At 44.5% G+C, this 19,339-nt stretch overlaps 1 pseudogene; it reads left to right on the forward strand.

Moving 5' to 3' along the window:
• Window positions 1-13,722: 13,722 nt before the first annotated feature.
• LOC134931592 (5S ribosomal RNA) lies at window positions 13,723-13,841 on the forward strand (annotated as a pseudogene).
• Window positions 13,842-19,339: the final 5,498 nt, after the last annotated feature.

A 19,339-nucleotide genomic window follows, 5' to 3' on the forward strand; every position in this document is an offset into this window, starting at 1 on the left:
AAGGAAGGGAGTTTTAGTTATCCCTTACTTGGACGATCTCCTGATAAGGGCAAGATCCAGGGAACAGTTGGAAGTCGGGGTAGCACTATCTCAGATAGTGTTGCGGCAGCACGGTTGGATTCTCAATATTCCAAAATCGCAGCTGATCCCGACGACACGCCTTCTATTCCTAGGGATGATCCTGGACACAGTCCAGAAAAAGGTTTTTCTCCCGGAGGAGAAAGCCAGGGAGTTATTCGAGCTAGTCAGAAATCTCCTAAAACCAGGCCAAGTCTCAGTGCATCAATGCACAAGGGTCCTGGGGAAAATGGTGGCTTCCTACGAAGCAATCCCATTCGGCAGATTCCACGCAAGAACCTTCCAGTGGGATCTGCTAGACTAATGGTCCGGGTCGCATCTTCAGATGCATCAGCGGATAATCTTGTCACCAAAGACAAGGGTGTCTCTCCTGTGGTGGTTGCAGAGTGCTCATCTTCTAGAGGGCCGCAGATTCGGCATTCAGGACTGGGTCCTGGTGACCACGGATGCCAGCCTGAGAGGCTGGGGAGCAGTCACACAGGGAAGAAATTTCCAGGGCTTGTGGTCAAGCCTGGAGACATCACTTCACATAAATATCCTGGAGCTAAGGGCCATCTACAATGCTCTAAGCCTAGCAAGACCTCTGCTTCAAGGTCAGCCGGTGCTGATCCAGTCAGACAACATCACGGCAGTCGCCCACGTAAACAGACAGGGCGGCACAAGAAGCAGGAGGGCAATGGCAGAAGCTGCAAGGATTCTTCGCTGGGCGGAAAATCATGTGATAGCATTGTCAGCAGTGTTCATTCCGGGAGTGGACAACTGGGAAGCAGACTTCCTCAGCAGGCACAACCTCCACCCGGGAGAGTGGGGACTTCATCTAGAAGTCTTCCACATGATTGTGAACCGTTGGGAAAAACCAAAGGTGGACATGATGGCATCCCGCCTCAACAAAAAACTAGACAGGTATTGCGCCAGGTCAAGGGACCCTCAGGCAATAGCTGTGGACGCTCTGGTAACACCATGGGTGTACCAGTCAGTGTATGTGCTCCCTCCTCTGCCTCTCATACCCAAGGTACTGAGAATTATAAGACGGAGAGGAGTAAGAACTATACTCGTGGCTCCGGATTGGCCAAGAAGGACTTGGTACCCGGAACTTCAAGAGATGCTCACAGAGGACCCGTGGCCTCTACCTCTAAGAAGGGACCTGCTCCAGCAGGCACCCTGTCTGTTCCAAGACTTACCGCGGCTGCGTTTGACGGCATGGCGGTTGAACGCCAGATCCTGAAGGAAAAAGGCATTCCGGATGAAGTCATCCCTACCCTGATCAAAGCCAGGAAGGATGTAACCGCACAACATTATCACCGTATTTGGCGTAAATATGTTGCGTGGTGCGAGGCCAGGAAGGCCCCTACAGAGGAATTTCAACTGGGTCGTTTCCTGCATTTCCTGCAAACATGGAACCCCAAAAGACGCAGGCTTATATATGAGAGATGCTCAGAGAGACGCTGGTCTGCTAGGTTCGAGAGCCAACGCCATGACGATTTCTGCTAGGCGAGCCCTGTGGACCCGCCAATGGACGGGTGATGCCGACTCAAAGAAGCATATGGAAGTTTTTCCTTACAAAGGTGAGGATTTATTTGGGGAAGGTCTCACGGACCTGGTTTCCACAGCTACCGTGGGCAAATCTACTTTTTTACCTTATGTTTCCCCACAGCAAAAGAAAACGCCGCAATATCAGATGCAGTCCTTTTGATCGCATAAGTCCAGAAGAGGTCAGGGCTCTTCCTTCCTCGCCAGAGGTAAGGGAAGTGGGAAAAAGCTGCCTGCTACGGCTAGTTCCCAGGAGCAGAAGTCCTCCCCGGCTTCTACTAAATCCACCACATGACGCTGGGGCTTCACTGAGGGAGTCTGCGCCGATGGGGGCACGTATTCGACTCTTCAGCCACGTCTGGGTTCAGTCAGACGTGGATCCTTGGGCAATGGAAATTGTATCCCAAGGCTACAAGCTAGAATTCGAAGACATGCCTCCTCGCCGGTTTTTCAAATCGGCTCTACCAGCTTCTCCCCCAGAGAGGGAGATAGTTTTAGCTGCAATTCAAAAACTGTGTTAACAACAAGTGCTTGTCGAGGTTCCCTAGTTCAACAGGGGAAAGGGGTTCTATTCAACCCTGTTTGTGGTCCCGAAACCGGATGGCTCGGTCAGACCCATTCTAAATTTAAAATCCCTGAACCTGTACTTGAAAAAGTTCAAATTCAAAATGGAATCGCTCCGGGCTGTTATCTCCAGCCTGGAGGGGAGGAATTTATGGTATCACTGGACATAAAGGACGCATACCTTCATGTCCCCATATATCCCTCTCATCAGGCGTACCTGAGATTCGCTGTACAGGACTGTCATTACCAGTTTCAGACGTTGCCGTTTGGGCTTTCCACGGCCCCGAGGATTTTCACCAAGGTAATGGCGGAAATTATGGTGCTCCTGCGCCGTCAGGGAGTCACAATTATCCCGTACTTGGACGATCTCCTGATAAAGGCGAGATCGAGAGATCAGTTGCTGAAAAGCGTGGCGCTCTCCCTGAGAGTGCTGCAGCAACATGGCTGGATTCTGAATCTACCAAAGTCACAGTTGGTTCCAACAACTCGGCTATCTTTTTTAGGCATGATTCTGGACACAGAACAAAAGAGTGTTTTTCTCCCAAAGGAAAAAGCCCAGGAACTCCAGAACATGGTCAGAGACCTGTTAAAACCGAAAAGAGTGTCAGTTCATCAATGCACTCGAGTACTGGGGAAAAATGGTGGCGACCTACGAGGCCATCCCCTTCGGCAGGTTTCATGCGAGGACGTTTCAGTGGGACCTTCTGGACAAGTGGTCCGGGTCCCATCTTCAAATTCATCAGAAAATAAGCATGTCCCCCAGGGCCAGGGTGTCTCTCCTGTGGTGGCTGCAGAGTGCTCACCTTCTAGAGGGTCACAGGTTTGGCATTCAAGACTGGGTTCTGGTAACCACGGAGGCGAGCCTCCGAGGATGGGGAGCAGTCACACAAGGAAGAAACTTTCAGGGGATATGGTCAAGCCAGGAGGCTTGTCTACACATCAACGTACTGGAATTGAGGGCCATATACAACGGCCTACGTCAAGCGGAGAATCTTCGCGACCTAACGGTTCTGATTCAATCAGACAATGTCACAGCAGTGGCTCATGTAAACCGCCATGGCGGATCAAGGAGCAGAGTGGCAATAGCGGAAGCCACCGGGATTCTGCACTGGGCGGAAAATCACATAAGCGCTTTGGCAGCAGTCTTCATTCCGGGAGTGGACAACTGGGAAGCAGACTTCCTCAAAACAACGGGTATAGTCCTTTAAAGAAGAAAAAAGGACAAAAAGCAACTATATGCCTTTTCCAGGGCACACTTGAAAAATGATTGAAATAATGAAATTATTAAAATATAACTTTTATTATTATATAATTAAAAAAGAAGAAACGAGAGCAAGCATCTACAATTAAGGAACATTATTGTACACAAGTACTAATGTACTGGATTATAGGCGAAATAATGGTGTAAGTGAGCGAAAATAAGTGATCCCCCATTCAATTAAATAATAAACTCTACTTGTATTCTCTATAATAGAGATTTTAGTCGAATGAGGTCACTACCTCGGGTCTAATGTAGTAAATGAGTTCAGGAACCTGAAGTCACTCTGCAGGTAATCTAACGCTGAATGAACGAAAAGCGCTCCAGGAGATAAAAACCTGGACAGATACAGTTCTAAAACCTTTAGATAAAGGAGGGAACGTCGTGATATGGCAAACGGACCTATATCTCAAACAAGCCAAGAAACAACTGGATGATCAATCATGCTATCAGAAGAGTATGTTTGACCCAACGGAAAGATACATTAAACTTTATATGAACATGATCAACAGGGCATATCACGAAGGTACCATAACTAAATCAGAACAAGAGTATCTGACGGTGGACAACCCTCGAGTACCAACATTTTACCTTCTACCAAAGATACATAAAGATCTCCAAGACCCCCCTGGCCGGCCTATAAGTTCAGGAAATGGCGGCATACTAGAGAAAGCCTGTATTTTCCTGGATACGCATTTAAGAGACTATGTTTTGGAACTACCATCATCTACCAGGGATACGACTGATGTCCTCAGAAAGATCAGTGATATACAACTGGAGGAAACACATCTCCTCGTCAGCCTCGACGTTGAGGCATTATATACAAGTATACAACATGATCTTGGAATCCAGGCAGTGGAATACTTTCTGAGGAATGCGGGGAATGGATGATTTTCACCGATTTCTAGTACAACTCCATTTTGTGCTGAATAAAAACACTTTACCTTCAACAACCTCTTCTACACCCAGGTAAGGGGGACAGCGATGGGGGCAGCATGTGCCCCCACTTATGCTAACCTCTTCCTGGGTTGGTGGGAGAGGGAGTTCGTATTCTCTGACCTCTGTGATTCATATACTAAACACATACTTTGGACACGTTACATTGATGATATCCTAATCATATGGGATGGTACGCAAACCCAACTCTTGGAATTCATACAGCAACTCAACAATAATACCCTCAACCTTTCATTTACCTGTGATTTCCATAAGGATAGCATCTCCTTTTTGGACCTTCGAATCTACAGGGACACTAACAATATGATTTCCACAGAAATTTACAGGAAAAGCACTGCTACCAACACTCTGCTGCATCAAACCAGCTCGCATTTCCCTCCTACAAAAAAGAATATTCCGAAAGGTGAATTCTTACGCCTCAGGAGGAACTGCTCCAGTGACGAAGTCTTTGAGATGAGAAGTAAAGAACTTACACTCAGACTAAAGGACAGAGGATACAGCATGAGATCCATTAAAAAAGCAAGACATTATTTAACCAAGACAACAAGAGAAACTTTAATATTCAATATAACAACAACCAAAAAACACAAGGAAGAATCCCAGACTATAAGATTCGTGGGAGACTTCTGTTAGGAATGGAAGGAGATTAAGTCAATTTTGCAAAGACACTGGCACATCATACTTTCGGACGAAGATCTGGCTAAAAAACTGAACACAAAAATTGATCTTAGTTGGCGGCGATCACCCAACTTAAAGGACCTTTTAGTCAGCAGTCATTATACACAACAATCATCACGAGAGCCACTAATAAAAGGAAGTCACCCTTGTGGTTACTGTAAGATTTGCCAGCATGTGGTAAACAAACAAGAATTAGTGGATAAATATGGAGATACAATAAAAATAAATGACTTTTTCAACTGCAGAAGCAAGAACGTTGTCTATTGCATTTCCTGCCCATGTGATATGAGATATGTAGGGATGACAACTCGCATGTTAAAAATTAGAACTCTTGAACACATGAGCAACATTAGGAATGCTGACAAGCACCAACAAAGAATGCAACAATTGACAACCATCTCCAGACATTTTCTAACTCACCATTCAGGCTCAGCACAAGACCTTAAAGTACATGGCCTAGAGCAAATCAAACCAGGAATCCGAGGTGGAGATATTACACAAATGCTCCTTAAGAAGGAGAGTGAATGGACCTTTAAGTTAGATACCTTGGCTCCAAAGGGTCTAAATGAATACCTTAATTTCAGCGTCTTTTTGTAAAAATAACTTTACTAACAACTTTATTTGTTTAACATAATTAAATTTTACTGACATATGTCCTTTTATTTTCTGTCATTTTTTCACTTAATTCACCTATTCCACTCAATACCAACCTCCCAATCCACTTTGTCACCATCACAGTATCCCATTTACCATTCACGCCCATCCCAGCACCTCTCAGCTTTACACATTTTCACATGCTTCACAGCTCATTACATCTCTCATATACCTAATGGCACCACTCCCACTTTAGATCTACACAATCCTTTTTCAAATCCATCAGCTCATTTGGTCCATTTCACAGTTACAGTTCCAATCACTTGTCCCCAACATCTTCACTACTTACTTCCTTCTATCGTTTCACTTTTTTCACACTCTGTCCCACTAATCATTGTTCCCAATCTTTCCTCCTCAACATTTATCCCCAATCTCCCCACCCCTTCCATTCCCTCCCCTCCTCCGTTCCACTATGTGCATTCCCATTCCTCTTTTCTTCTCAACCTTTTCCCTACTTTTCCCTTCTCCCCCTTCCCCTTCTTGTACACACTGGCTCACAATCACCACTATTACCTTTTTTCCTTATTTTCCTTTCCATCACCCTCCCCTTCCACACATTACGCTCTTTATCAGCATGCTCACCAAGCAATTTTCAATCTATTATTTAGCCTTATTCTTTAGGTCAGAATCAATCTCTTTATGAACTCGATAGTACAACACACTTTCATTTCTTCTTTAACATCCTTCCCTGACCCGTCTTCCTCGCCTCCCGTCAAAAGCAAAACACCCCCCCACACCTTTTCCTCTCACCCCCCATTCCCATGTCACATTCCCCCCCCCCCCCCCCCCCGGTTCCCGTCTGGCATTCCCACCAATACACACATTTCACACTCACAATGCTCTCAGCACATTAACATACATTTATTGGTCTCATACCACTCTAATCAGGTTTTATTTTATTTCACAACCTTTTCACCCTATTTATGCATATTATAAGTTTCACGATCAATCACGTTTTCCATTTTTCATACAAATAAGACATAACAATCCCTCCCTTTTCATTTATCACCACATCATTTCAGCTTACCTACACATGTCCCTTTTCATCTATTTCCTTTTCGTCCTTTTAATATTTTTTATTTCTCTGACGTCCTAGTGGATGCTGGGACTCCGTAAGGACCATGGGGAATAGCGGCTCCGCAGGAGACAGGGCACAAGAATAAAAGCTTTAGGATCAGGTGGTGTGCACTGGCTCCTCCCCCTATGACCCTCCTCCAAGCCTCAGTTAGATTTTTGTGCCCGAACGAGAAGGGTGCAGGCTAGGTGGCTCTCCTGAGCTGCTTAGAATAAAAGTTTATTTTAGGTTTTTTATTTTCAGTGAGTCCTGCTGGCAACAGGCTCACTGCATCGTGGGACTAAGGGGAGAAGAAGCGAACTCACCTGCGTGCAGAGTGGATTGGGCTTCTTAGGCTACTGGACATTAGCTCCAGAGGGACGATCACAGGTTCAGCCTGGATGGGTCCCGGAGCCACGCCGCCGGCCCCCTTACAGAGCCAGAAGAGCGAAGAGGTCCGGTGAAATCGGCGGCAGAAGACGGTCCTGTCTTCAACTAAGGTAGCGCACAGCACTGCAGCTGTGCGCCATTGCTCTCAGCACACTTCACACTCCGGTCACTGAGGGTGCAGGGCGCTGGGGGGGGAGCGCCCTGAGACGCAATATAACATATACCTTAGGTTGGCAAAAAGAAATACATCACATATAGCTCCTGGGCTATATGGATGTATTTAACCCCTGCCATTTTTCCAGAAGAGCGGGAGATAAGGACGTCGTGAAGGGGCGGAGCCTATCTCCTCCGCACACAAGCGCCATTTTCCCTCACAGCTTCGCTGGAAGGACGGCTCCCTGACTCTCCCCTGCAGACCTACTACAGAATCAGGGTAAAAAAGAGAAGGGGGGGCACTATTGGCAGCTAATAATAAAAACAGCAGCTATAAAAGGGAGTAACACTTATATAAGGTTATCCCTGTATATATATATATATATATATAGCGCTTGGTGTGTGCTGGCAAACTCTCCCTCTGTCTCTCCAAAGGGCTGGTGGGGTCCTGTCCTCTATCAGAGCATTCCCGGTGTGTGTGCTGTGTGTCGGTACGTGTGTGTCGACATGTATGAGGAGGAAAATGATGTGGAGGCGGAGCAATTGCCTGGGTTAGTGATGTCACCCCCTAGGGAGTCGACACCTGACTGGATGATCGTATTTAAAGAATTACGTGACAATGTCAGCACTTTGCAAAAAACTGTTGACGACATGAGACAGCCGGCAAATCAATTAGTGCCTGTCCAGGCGTCTCAGACACCGTCAGGGGCCCTAAAACGCCCGTTACCTCAGTGGGTCGACACAGACCCAGACACAGATACTGAGTCTAGTGTCGACGGTGAGGAGACAAACGTAATGTCCAGTAGGGCCACACGTTACATGATCACGGCAATGAAGGAGGCATTGAACATTTCTGACACTACAAGTACCACAAAGAAGGGTATTATGTGGGGTGTGAAAAAACTACCAATAGTTTTTCCTGAGTCAGATGAATTAAATGAGGTGTGTGATAAAGCGTGGGTTTCCCCCGACAAAAAACTGCTAATTTCTAATAAATTATTGGCACTATACCCTTTCCCGCCAGAGGTTAGGGCGCGTTGGGAAACACCCCCTAGGGTAGATAAAGCGCTCACACGTTTATCTAAACAAGTAGCGTTACCGTCTCCTGATACGGCCACCCTCAAAGAACCAGCTGATAGAAGGCTGGAAAATATCCTAAAAAGTATATACACACATACTGGTGTTATACTGCGACCAGCTATCGCTTCAGCCTGGATGTGCAGTGCTGGAGTCGCGTGGTCGGATTCCCTGACTGAAAATATTGATACCCTGGACAGGGACAATATATTGTTAACTATAGAGCATTTGAAGGATGCATTACTATATATGCGTGATGCACAGAGGGATATTTGCACCCTGGCATCAAGAGTAAGTGCTATGTCCATTTCTGCCAGAAGAGCATTATGGACGCGACAGTGGTCGGGGATGCGGATTCCAAACGACATATGGAAGTATTGCCGTATAAAGGGGAGGAGTTATTTGGGGCTGGTCTATCGGACCTGGTGGCCACGGCAACGGCTGGAAAGTCCACCTTTTTACCCCAGGTCACCTCACATCAGCAGAAAAAGACACCGTCTTTTCAAACTCAGTCCTTTCGTTCCCATAAGTACAAGCGAGCAAAAGGCCACTCATTTCTGCCCCGGGGCAGAGGAAGAGGAAAAAGACTGCACCATGCAGCCGCTTCCCAGGAGCAGAAGCCCTCCCCTGCTTCTGCCAAGTCTTCAGCATGACGCTGGGGCTTTACAAGCAGACTCAGAGACGGTGGGGGCCCGTCTCAAGAATTTCAACGCGCAGTGGGCTCACTCGCAAGTGGACCCCTGGATTCTACAGGTAGTATCGCAGGGGTACAAACTGGAATTCGAGCCGTTTCCCCCTCGCCGGTTCCTGAAGTCTGCTCTACCAAAGTCTCCCTCCGACAGGGAGGCAGTTTTGGAAGCCATTCACAAGCTGTATTCCCAGCAGGTGATAATCAAGGTACCCCTCCTACAACAAGGAAAGGGGTATTATTCCACGCTGTTTGTGGTACCGAAGCCGGACGGCTCGGTGAGACCAATTTTAAATCTGAAATCCTTGAACACTTACATAAAAAGGTTCAAATTCAAGATGGAGTCACTCAGAGCAGTGATAGCGAACCTGGAAGAAGGGGACTATATGGTGTCTCTGGACATCAAAGATGCTTATCTCCACGTCCCAATCTACCCTTCTCACCAAGGGTACCTCAGGTTTGTAGTACAAAACTGTCATTATCAGTTTCAGACGCTGCCGTTTGGGTTGTCCACGGCACCTCGGGTCTTTACCAAGGTAATGGCCGAAATGATGATTCTTCTTCTAAGAAAAGGCATCTTAATTATCCCTTACTTGGACGCTCTCCTGATAAGGGCAAGGTCCAGGGAACAGTTAGAAGGCGGAGTAGCACTATCTCAGGTAGTGTTACGTCAGCACGGGTGGATCCTAAATATTCCAAAATCGCAGCTGATTCCAACGACACGTCTACTGTTCCTAGGAATGATTCTGGACACAGTCCAGAAGAAGGTGTTTCTCCCGGAGGAGAAGGCCAGGGAGTTATCCGAGCTAGTCAGGAACCTCCTAAAACCAGGCCAGGTGTCAGTGCATCAGTGCACGAGGGTCCTGGGAAAAATGGTGGCTTCTTACGAAGCGATTGCATTCGGAAGATTCCATGCAAGAACGTTTCAGTAGGATCTACTGGACAAATGGTCCGGATCGCATCTTCAGATGCATCAGCGGATAACCCTGTCGCCAAGGACAAGGGTGTCTCTTCTGTGGTGGCTGCAGAGTGCTCATCTACTAGAGGGTCGCAGATTTGGCATTCAGGATTGGATCCTGGTGACCACGGATGCCAGCCTGAGAGGCTGGGGAGCAGTCACACAGGGAAGAAATTTCCAGGGCTTGTGGTCAAGCATGGAAACATCTCTTCATATAAACATTCTGGAACTAAGGGCCATTTACAATGCCCTAAGTCAAGCAAAACCCCTGCTTCAGGGTCAGGCGGTATTGATCCAATCGGACAACATCACGTCAGTCGCCCACGTAAACAGACAGGGCGGCACGAGAAGCAGGAGGGCAATGGCAGAAGCTGCAAGGATTCTTCGCTGGGCGGAAAATCATGTGATAGCACTGTCAGCAGTGTTCATGATGGCGTCCCGTCTAAACAAAAAACTAGACAGGTATTGCGCCAGGTCAAGGGACCCTCAGGCAATAGCGGTGGACGCTCTGTTAACACCGTGGGTGTACCAGTCAGTGTATGTGTTCCCTCCTCTGCCTCTCATACCAAAAGTACTGAGAATCATAAGAAGGAGAGGAGTAAGAACTATACTCGTGGTTCCGGATTGGCCAAGAAGGACTTGGTACCCGGAACTTCAAGAGATGCTCACGGAAGACCCGTGGCCTCTACCTCTAAGAAAGGACCTGCTCCAGCAGGGGCCTTGTCTGTTCCAAGACTTACCGCGGCTGCGTTTGACGGCATGGCGGTTGAACGCCGGATCCTGAAGGAAAAAGGCATTCCAGATGAAGTCATCCCTACCCTGATCAAAGCCAGGAAGGATGTAACCGCAAAACATTATCACCGCATTTGGCGAAAATATGTTGCGTGGTGTGAGGCCAAGAAGGCCCCTACAGAGGAATTTCAACTGGGTCGTTTCCTCCATTTCCTGCAAACAGGACTGTCTATGGGCCTAAAATTAGGGTCCATTAAGGTTCAAATTTCAGCCCTGTCGATTTTCTTCCAGAAAGAACTGGCTTCCGTGCCTGAAGTTCAGACATTTGTAAAAGGGGTACTGCATATACAGCCTCCTTTTGTGCCTCCAGTGGCACCTTGGGATCTCAATGTTGTTTTGAGTTTCCTAAAGTCACATTGGTTTGAACCACTCACCACTGTGGACTTAAAATATCTCACATGGAAGGTGTCGATGCTGTTAGCCCTGGCTTCAGCCAGGCGTGTGTCAGAATTGGCGGCTTTATCATATAAAAGCCCTTACTTAATTTTTCATTCTGACAGGGCAGAATTGAGGACTCGTCCTCAATTTCTCCCTAAGGTGGTTTCTGCATTTCACATGAACCAACCTATTGTGGTACCTGCGGCTACTAGGGACTTGGAGGACTCCAAGTTGCTTGACGTTGTCAGGGCCCTGAAAATATATGTTTCCAGGACGGCTGGAGTCAGAAAATCTGACTCGCTGTTTATCCTGTATGCACCCAACAAGCTGGGTGCTCCTGCTTCTAAGCAGACGATTGCTCGTTGGATTTGTAGTACAATTCAGCTTGCACATTCTGTGGCAGGCCTGCCACAGCCAAAATCTGTAAAAGCCCATTCCACAAGGAAAGTGGGCTCATCTTGGGCGGCTGCCCGAGGGGTCTCGGCTTTACAACTTTGCCGAGCAGCTACTTGGTCAGGGGCAAACACGTTTGCTAAATTCTACAAATTTGATACCCTGGCTGAGGAGGACCTGGAGTTCTCTCATTCGGTGCTGCAGAGTCATCCGCACTCTCCCGCCCGTTTGGGAGCTTTGGTATAATCCCCATGGTCCTTACGGAGTCCCAGCATCCACTAGGACGTCAGAGAAAATAAGATTTTACTCACCGATAAATCTATTTCTCGTAGTCCGTAGTGGATGCTGGGCGCCCATCCCAAGTGCGGATTGTCTGCAATACTTGTATATAGTTATTGTTACAAACATTCGTGTTACTATTGTTGTGAGCCATCTTTTCAGAGGCTCCTTTCGTTTGTTATACTGTTAACTGGGTTCAGATCACGAGTTGTACGGTGTGATTGGTGTGGCTGGTATGAGTCTTACCCGGGATTCAATATCCTTCCTTATTATGTACGCTCGTCCGGGCACAGTATCCTAACTGAGGCTTGGAGGAGGGTCATAGGGGGAGGAGCCAGTGCACACCACCTGATCCTAAAGCTTTTATTCTTGTGCCCTGTCTCCTGCGGAGCCGCTATTCCCCATGGTCCTTACGGAGTCCCAGCATCCACTACGGACTACGAGAAATAGATTTATCGGTGAGTAAAATCTTATTTTTATATTTATATTAATTTTATTTAAAAAAAATCATTTTATTTTTACTCATACTGTTATTATTATAATCTTTATTATCATCTTTATATTTATTTTAAATATTATTTTCTCAGCCGTTCACTGTCCCCTTTTTTTTCCTGCTCTCCAAACTAAATAATATTAATTGTTGATTCACTATACTCTATCATTGATTCTATTATCCCCTTTACTAATTAGATCCAGCTCCGTTACATTGATCTTCTAATTCAATATGGGAGTGTCTTTAACACCCCTGTTATCACTGATAGGCTGCGCACTTTCATAAAGACAGGCTTTTGGAACTCCGAGAGCAGGCGATCATGTGACCAAGCTCTCGGAGCGAAACGCGCGTCACTTCCGGTTCCGGCGCCCGAACTTCCGGTCGTACGGACGGCGGCCGCCGGCGCTTCACCCCTCGGCTCTTGTCGTGTCCCCTGGCTCACGGATATCCTCCCGAGGTTGGGTAAGACACCCACCGGCCACGGGCCGGAAAACGGGTTCCCTCACCCAGCCGTAGCTCTTTCCATCTTTCAGCCCTAGGACTCACCACGTACTTCCCAGCTAGCAGGGGACGTGGTGGAAGTTTTAGATTTTGATATATTTACACCATTTATGGCTCTGCATGTCCTATACTACTTTTGATATATGATCTTAATGCAAGGGTGGTTAAAGAGGAATCTGCACACAAGGGACTGATGCACTTATAAAGCAATTTATCTCAGAATTTAATATTGGATAATATACTGAACCCTATCATTTAATATTGACACACTGCTTTACTCCCAAATATTTTGTGGTTATTGCCAGACCTTCTTTTCTTTGTTACCTCATTTCTAATTGTTCAAAATATCCCCTGCGGTACCCACTGCCTGCTATAATTCTGTTATAATGTATAGGTAGCAGAGAGATCCTCAGCATTCAAACTGTATAGGATTGAAAATACTGCTTTGCTTCCAAACAATTTTGGCTATTACTGGGCCCCCTTTTTTGCCCAGACTATCGCCCTATTTCACAGTGTTTAAAGCATTTTTCTGTGGTACCTGTTGCCTGTTACAATTATGCTATGAATGTATGGGAAGCAGAGAGATCTTTAGCATCCATTTAATATTGCTGCTCATTTAAATTTGGTGTATCCATTTATGGGATAATATGCAATCTTCAGTAAATGTAATGATAAATGATATCTTGCGGCTACCATTTCTCTTTTTATATAGATTGTTATTTGCTAGATTTATCAGCAATAATCTGGTAGTCTGATTTTTTGACAACACAAAACCCAATATTTATTCTGTGATTCATACCTTGGGTCCCAATACAATCGGAAAACGGTGCACTCAGGAGACAGATTTACCTACGGTCAGACCGCACTGAGTATGCCCAAACTCGTCTGATCTTGGAAGCCAAGCACTGCAGGGCCTGGTCAGTACCTGGATGGGGAACCACCAGGGAATACTAGGTACCGTAGGTATTTTACTCTCCAACGCATAATATAATTTTGGGACCCACGGCAGGAACTTGACTTCAGGTTCCTGCACTGATTTACTACATTAGACCCGAGGTAGTGACCTCATTCGACTAAAATCTCTATTCTAGAGAATACAAGTAGAGTTTATTATTTCATTGAATGAGGGATCACTTATTTTCGCTCACTTACACCATTATTTCGCCTATAATCCAGTACATTAGTACTTGTGGACAATAATGTTCCTTAATTGTAGATGCTTGCTCTTGTTTCTTCTTTTTTAAGTATATAATAATAAAAGTTATATTTTAATAATTTCATTATTTCAGTAATTTTTCAAGTGTGCCCTGGAAAAGGCATATAGTTGCTTTTTGTCCTTTTTTCTTCTTTAAAGGACTATACCCATTGTTTTATAGTTGTTATAACTATTTTCCGGGAGCACCACCAACCACTTGCTGAACAAACTATTATAGTAGGCTCTTACGTTGGTTTGATACCATTTCCAATTCACTGAATTACAATTGTTATAGCCTGTGCAGATTTATATCTTTTTTGCTAAGACTGTACTAACTGAGGTCTATCTCAGCGCTCAAATCTAGCACGGATTTGAAAATTACCTACAGATATACTTATCCCCATTGCCAAGCCATGACAAGCTTTAATCTTAAAACTGAATTGAGTACCAAGCGCAGAACGGAAGACTTAGAAAGCATCTTTCCCATAGGGGACGATATTAAGGATCCAGACCCCAATTGGGAAGATGAAATCCTAAAGTTGAAATATATCTTACAACGACAGACACGTACAAACTGGGATCTAACAAGCTTGGAGAACTATCAGAAACAAAAAATCATACCCAGAGGACTTAGGCCTAAACTATTCCCATCGTTTGAACTATTCACTGCCAACCTGCGACAGGAGTGGGAGACCACTCTGCTCAAATGTTCTTATGAATTAATTAGTATCCTCATAAAGCATAACAACCTAGTCTTGGACGAGTGTTCCAAAGAAATTGACAAAATTGCCAAGAATTTGGAACAATGGGAACAAAATCCCAAATTGTAAAGCAGATTTGAGAAAATCAAGAAGGACCTTCAAGTATATGAACAGACTATCATTGACAGAAAAAAGAACAAGTTTACTAGGGACAAGAGGGATTTTTCCAATAATAAGATCTTTCAATGGAACAGACCGATCAGAAAGGAACGCCCAATGGGACAATTCAATACCCCTTCTTCCTCCGACATTGACTTATCCAGCGCAGATTAAATTGATAGCCACACTTCTGACCATAGAAGCGCCTCAACATCCAGAACAAACAACAACTCAGTAACCGTTTTTTTAGAACAAACCAGGGGAGCACGAGGCTACCAAGCAAAAGAAAAACGAGACGTAGTAAGAAGAAGAGGAAGAGCAAAATGGGGCTCACCATCTCCAAACCGGTATCCCAATCGCAGGAACCAGAATTAAACCAGTCTCACAGTAAACTGCAAATAATAAACTTATCCAGTCATATCCTCACAGCACAACAAAGGTCAGTTTTGGAAAAAGGCTTAACTTTTTCACCAACAAAAAGATTCAATAGATTCCAGTGGCAAACTAATTTACAACTTTTTGCACGAAAATTACTATTGGCGAAATTCTTCACAGAGAGAACTGGAACAGCGGATTTTCCGTACGACTTGGAAAATCTGTCATCACAAGAAAGGCAAGCTCTGGCCACATTGGAAGAACTCGCTGACCTCAACGACAATTCCCCCCATACAACAAACAAAACCTTTTGTTGAAGAAAAAATCAACTTTCTTCCCCAAAGACACCATATGCCCAGAGGTAAAAGTATTCATGAACTTGGTCTCTCGGGATCTGGACAGACTATACCAGAACAAGAAACACTATCACTCTGCAGGTAATCTAACGCTGAATGAACGAAAAGCGCTCCAGGAGATTAAAACCTGGACAGATACAGTCCTAAAACCTTCAGATAAAGGAGGGAACGTTGTGATATGGCCAACAGACCTATATCTCAAACAAGCCAAGAAACAACTGGATGATCAATCATGCTATCAGAAGAGTATGTTTGACCCAACGGAAAGATACACTAAACTTTATATGAACATGATCAACAGGGCATATCACGAAGGTACCATAACTAAATCAGAACAAGAGTATCTGACGGTGGACAACCCTCGAGTACCAACATTTTACCTTCTACCAAAGGTACATAAAGATCTCCAAGACCCCCCTGGCCGGCCTATAGTTTCAGGAAATGGCGGCCTACTAGAGAGAGCCTGTATTTTCCTGGATACGCATTTAAGAGACTATGTTTTGGAACTACCATCATATACCAGGGATACGACTGATGTCCTCAGAAAGATCAGTGATATACAACTGGAGGAAACACATCTCCTCGTCAGCCTCGACGTTGAGGCATTATATACAAGTATACAACATGATCTTGGAATCCAGGCAGTGGAATACTTTCTGAGAATGCGGGGAATGGATGACTTTCACCGATTTCTAGTACAACTCCTCCATTTTGTGCTGAATAAAAACTACTTTACCTTCAACAACCTCTTCTACACCCAGGTAAGGGGGACAGCGATGGGGGCAGCATGTGCCCCCACTTACGCTAACCTCTTTCTGGGTTGGTGGGAGAGGGAGTTCGTATTCTCTGACCTCTGTGATTCATATACTAAACACATCATACTTTGGACACGTTACATTAATGATATCCTAATCATATGGGATGGTACGCAAACCCAACTCTTGGAATTCATACAGCAACTCAACAATAATACCCTCAACCTTTCATTTACCTGTGATTTCCATAAGGATAGCATCTCCTTTTTGGACCTTCGAATCTACAGGGACACTAACAATATGATTTCCACAGAAATTTACAGGAAAAGCACTGCTACCAACACTCTGCTGCATCAAACCAGCTCGCATTTCCCTCCTACAATAACGAATATTCCGAAAGGTGAATTCTTACGCCTCAGGAGGAACTGCTCCAGTGACGAAGTCTTTGAGATGAGAAGTAAAGAACTTACACTCAGACTAAAGGACAGAGGATACAGCATGAGATCCATTAAAAAAGCAAGACATTATTTAACCAAGACAACAAGAGAAACTTTAATATTCAATATAACAACAACCAAAAAACACAAGGAAGAATCCCAGACTATAAGATTCGTGGGAGACTTCTGTAAGGAATGGAAGGAGATTAAGTCAATTTTGCAAAGACACTGGCACATCATACTTTCGGACGAAGATCTGGCTAAAAAACTGAACACAAAAATTGATCTTAGTTGGCGGCGATCACCCAACTTAAAGGACCTTTTAGTCAGCAGTCATTATACACAACAATCATCACGAGAGCCACTAATAAAAGGAAGTCACCCTTGTGGTTACTGTAAGATTTGCCAGCATGTGTTAAACAAACAAGAATTAGTGGATAAATATGGAGATACAATAAAAATAAATGACTTTTTCAACTGCAGAAGCAAGAACGTTGTCTATTGCATTTCCTGCCCATGTGATATGAGATATGTAGGGATGATAACTCGCATGTTAAAAATTAGAACTCTTGAACACATGAGCAACATTAGGAATGCTGACAAGCACCAACAAAGAATGCAACAATTGACAACCATCTCCAGACATTTTCTAACTCACCATTCAGGCTCAGCACAAGACCTTAAAGTACATGGCCTAGAGCAAATCAAACCAGGAATCCGAGGTGGAGATATTACACAAATGCTCCTTAAGAAGGAGAGTGAATGGACCTTTAAGTTAGATACCTTGGCTCCAAAGGGTCTAAATGAATACCTTAATTTCAGCGTCTTTTTGTAAAAATAACTTGACTAACAACTTTATTTGTTTAACATAATTCAATTTTACTGACATATGTCCTTTTATTTTCTGTCATTTTTTCACTTCATTCACCTATTCCACTCAATACCAACCTCCCAATCCACTTTGTCACCATCACAGTATCTCATTTACCATTCACGCCCATCCCAGCACCTCTCAGCTTTACACATTTTCACATGCTTCACAGCTCATTACATCTCTCATATACCTAATGGTACCACTCCCACTTTAGATCTACACAATCCTTTTACAAATCCATCAGCTCATTTGGTCCATTTCACAGTTACAATTCCAATCACTTGTCCCCAACATCTTCACTACTTACTCCCTTCTATCTTTTCACTTTTTTCACACTCTGTCCCACTAATCATTGTTCCCAATCTTTCCTCCTCAACATTTATCCCCAATCTCCCCGCCCCTTCCATTCCCTCTCCTCCTCCGTTCCACTCTGTGCATTCCCATTCCTCTTTTCTTCTCAACCTTTTCCCTACTTTTCCCTTCTCCCGCTTCCCCTTCTTGTACACACTGGCTCACAATCACCACTATTACCTTTTTTTTCCTTATTTTCCTTTCTTTTCCATCACCCTCCCCTTCCACACATTACGCTTTTTATCAGCATGCTCACCAAGCAATTTTCAATCTATTATTTAGCCTTATTCTTTAGGTCAGAATCAATCTCTTTATGAACTCGATAGTACAACACACTTTCATTTCTTCTTTAACATCCTTCCCTGTCCCGTCTTCCTCGCCTCCCGTCAAAAACAAAACAACCCCCCCACCTTTTCCTCTCACCCCTCATTCCCATGTCCCATTCCCCCCCCGGTTCCCGTCTGGCATTCCCACCAATACACACATTTCATACTCACAATGCTCTCAGCACATTAACATACATTTATTGGTCTCATACCACTCTAATCAGGTTTTATTTTATTTCACAACCTTTTCACCTTATTTATGCATATTATAAGTTTCACGATCAATCACGTTTTTCGTTTTCCATACAAATAAGACATAACAATCCCTCCCTTTTCATTTATCACCACATAATTTCAGCTTACCTACACATGTCCCTTTTCATCTATTTCCTTTTCGTCCTTTTAATATTTTTTATTTTATTTTATATTTATATTCATTTTATTAAAAAAAATTCATTTTATTTTTACTCATACTGTTATTATTATAATCTTTATTATCATCTTTATATTTATATTTATTTTAAATATTATTTTCTCAGCCGTTCACTGTCCCCTTTTTTTCCCCTGCTCTCCAAACTTGAACAAACAAAATAATATTAATTGTTGATTCACTATACTCTATCATTGATTCTATTATCCCCTTTACTAATTAGATCCAGCTCCGTTACATTGATCTTCTAATTCAATATGGGAGTGTCTTTAACACCCCTGTTATCACTGATAGGCTGCGCACTTTCATAAAGACAGGCTTTGGGAACTCCGAGAGCAGGCGATCATGTGACCAAGCTCTCGGAGCGAAACGCGCGTCACTTCCGGTTCCGGTGCCCGAACTTCCGGTCGTATGGACCGCGGCCGCCGGCGCCTCACTCCTCGGCTCTTGTCATGTCCCTTGGCTCACGGATATCCTCCCGAGGTTGGGTAAGACACCCACCGGC

Source organism: Pseudophryne corroboree, chromosome 5, assembly GCF_028390025.1.
Source record: "Pseudophryne corroboree isolate aPseCor3 chromosome 5, aPseCor3.hap2, whole genome shotgun sequence".
NCBI lineage: Eukaryota > Metazoa > Chordata > Amphibia > Anura > Myobatrachidae > Pseudophryne > Pseudophryne corroboree.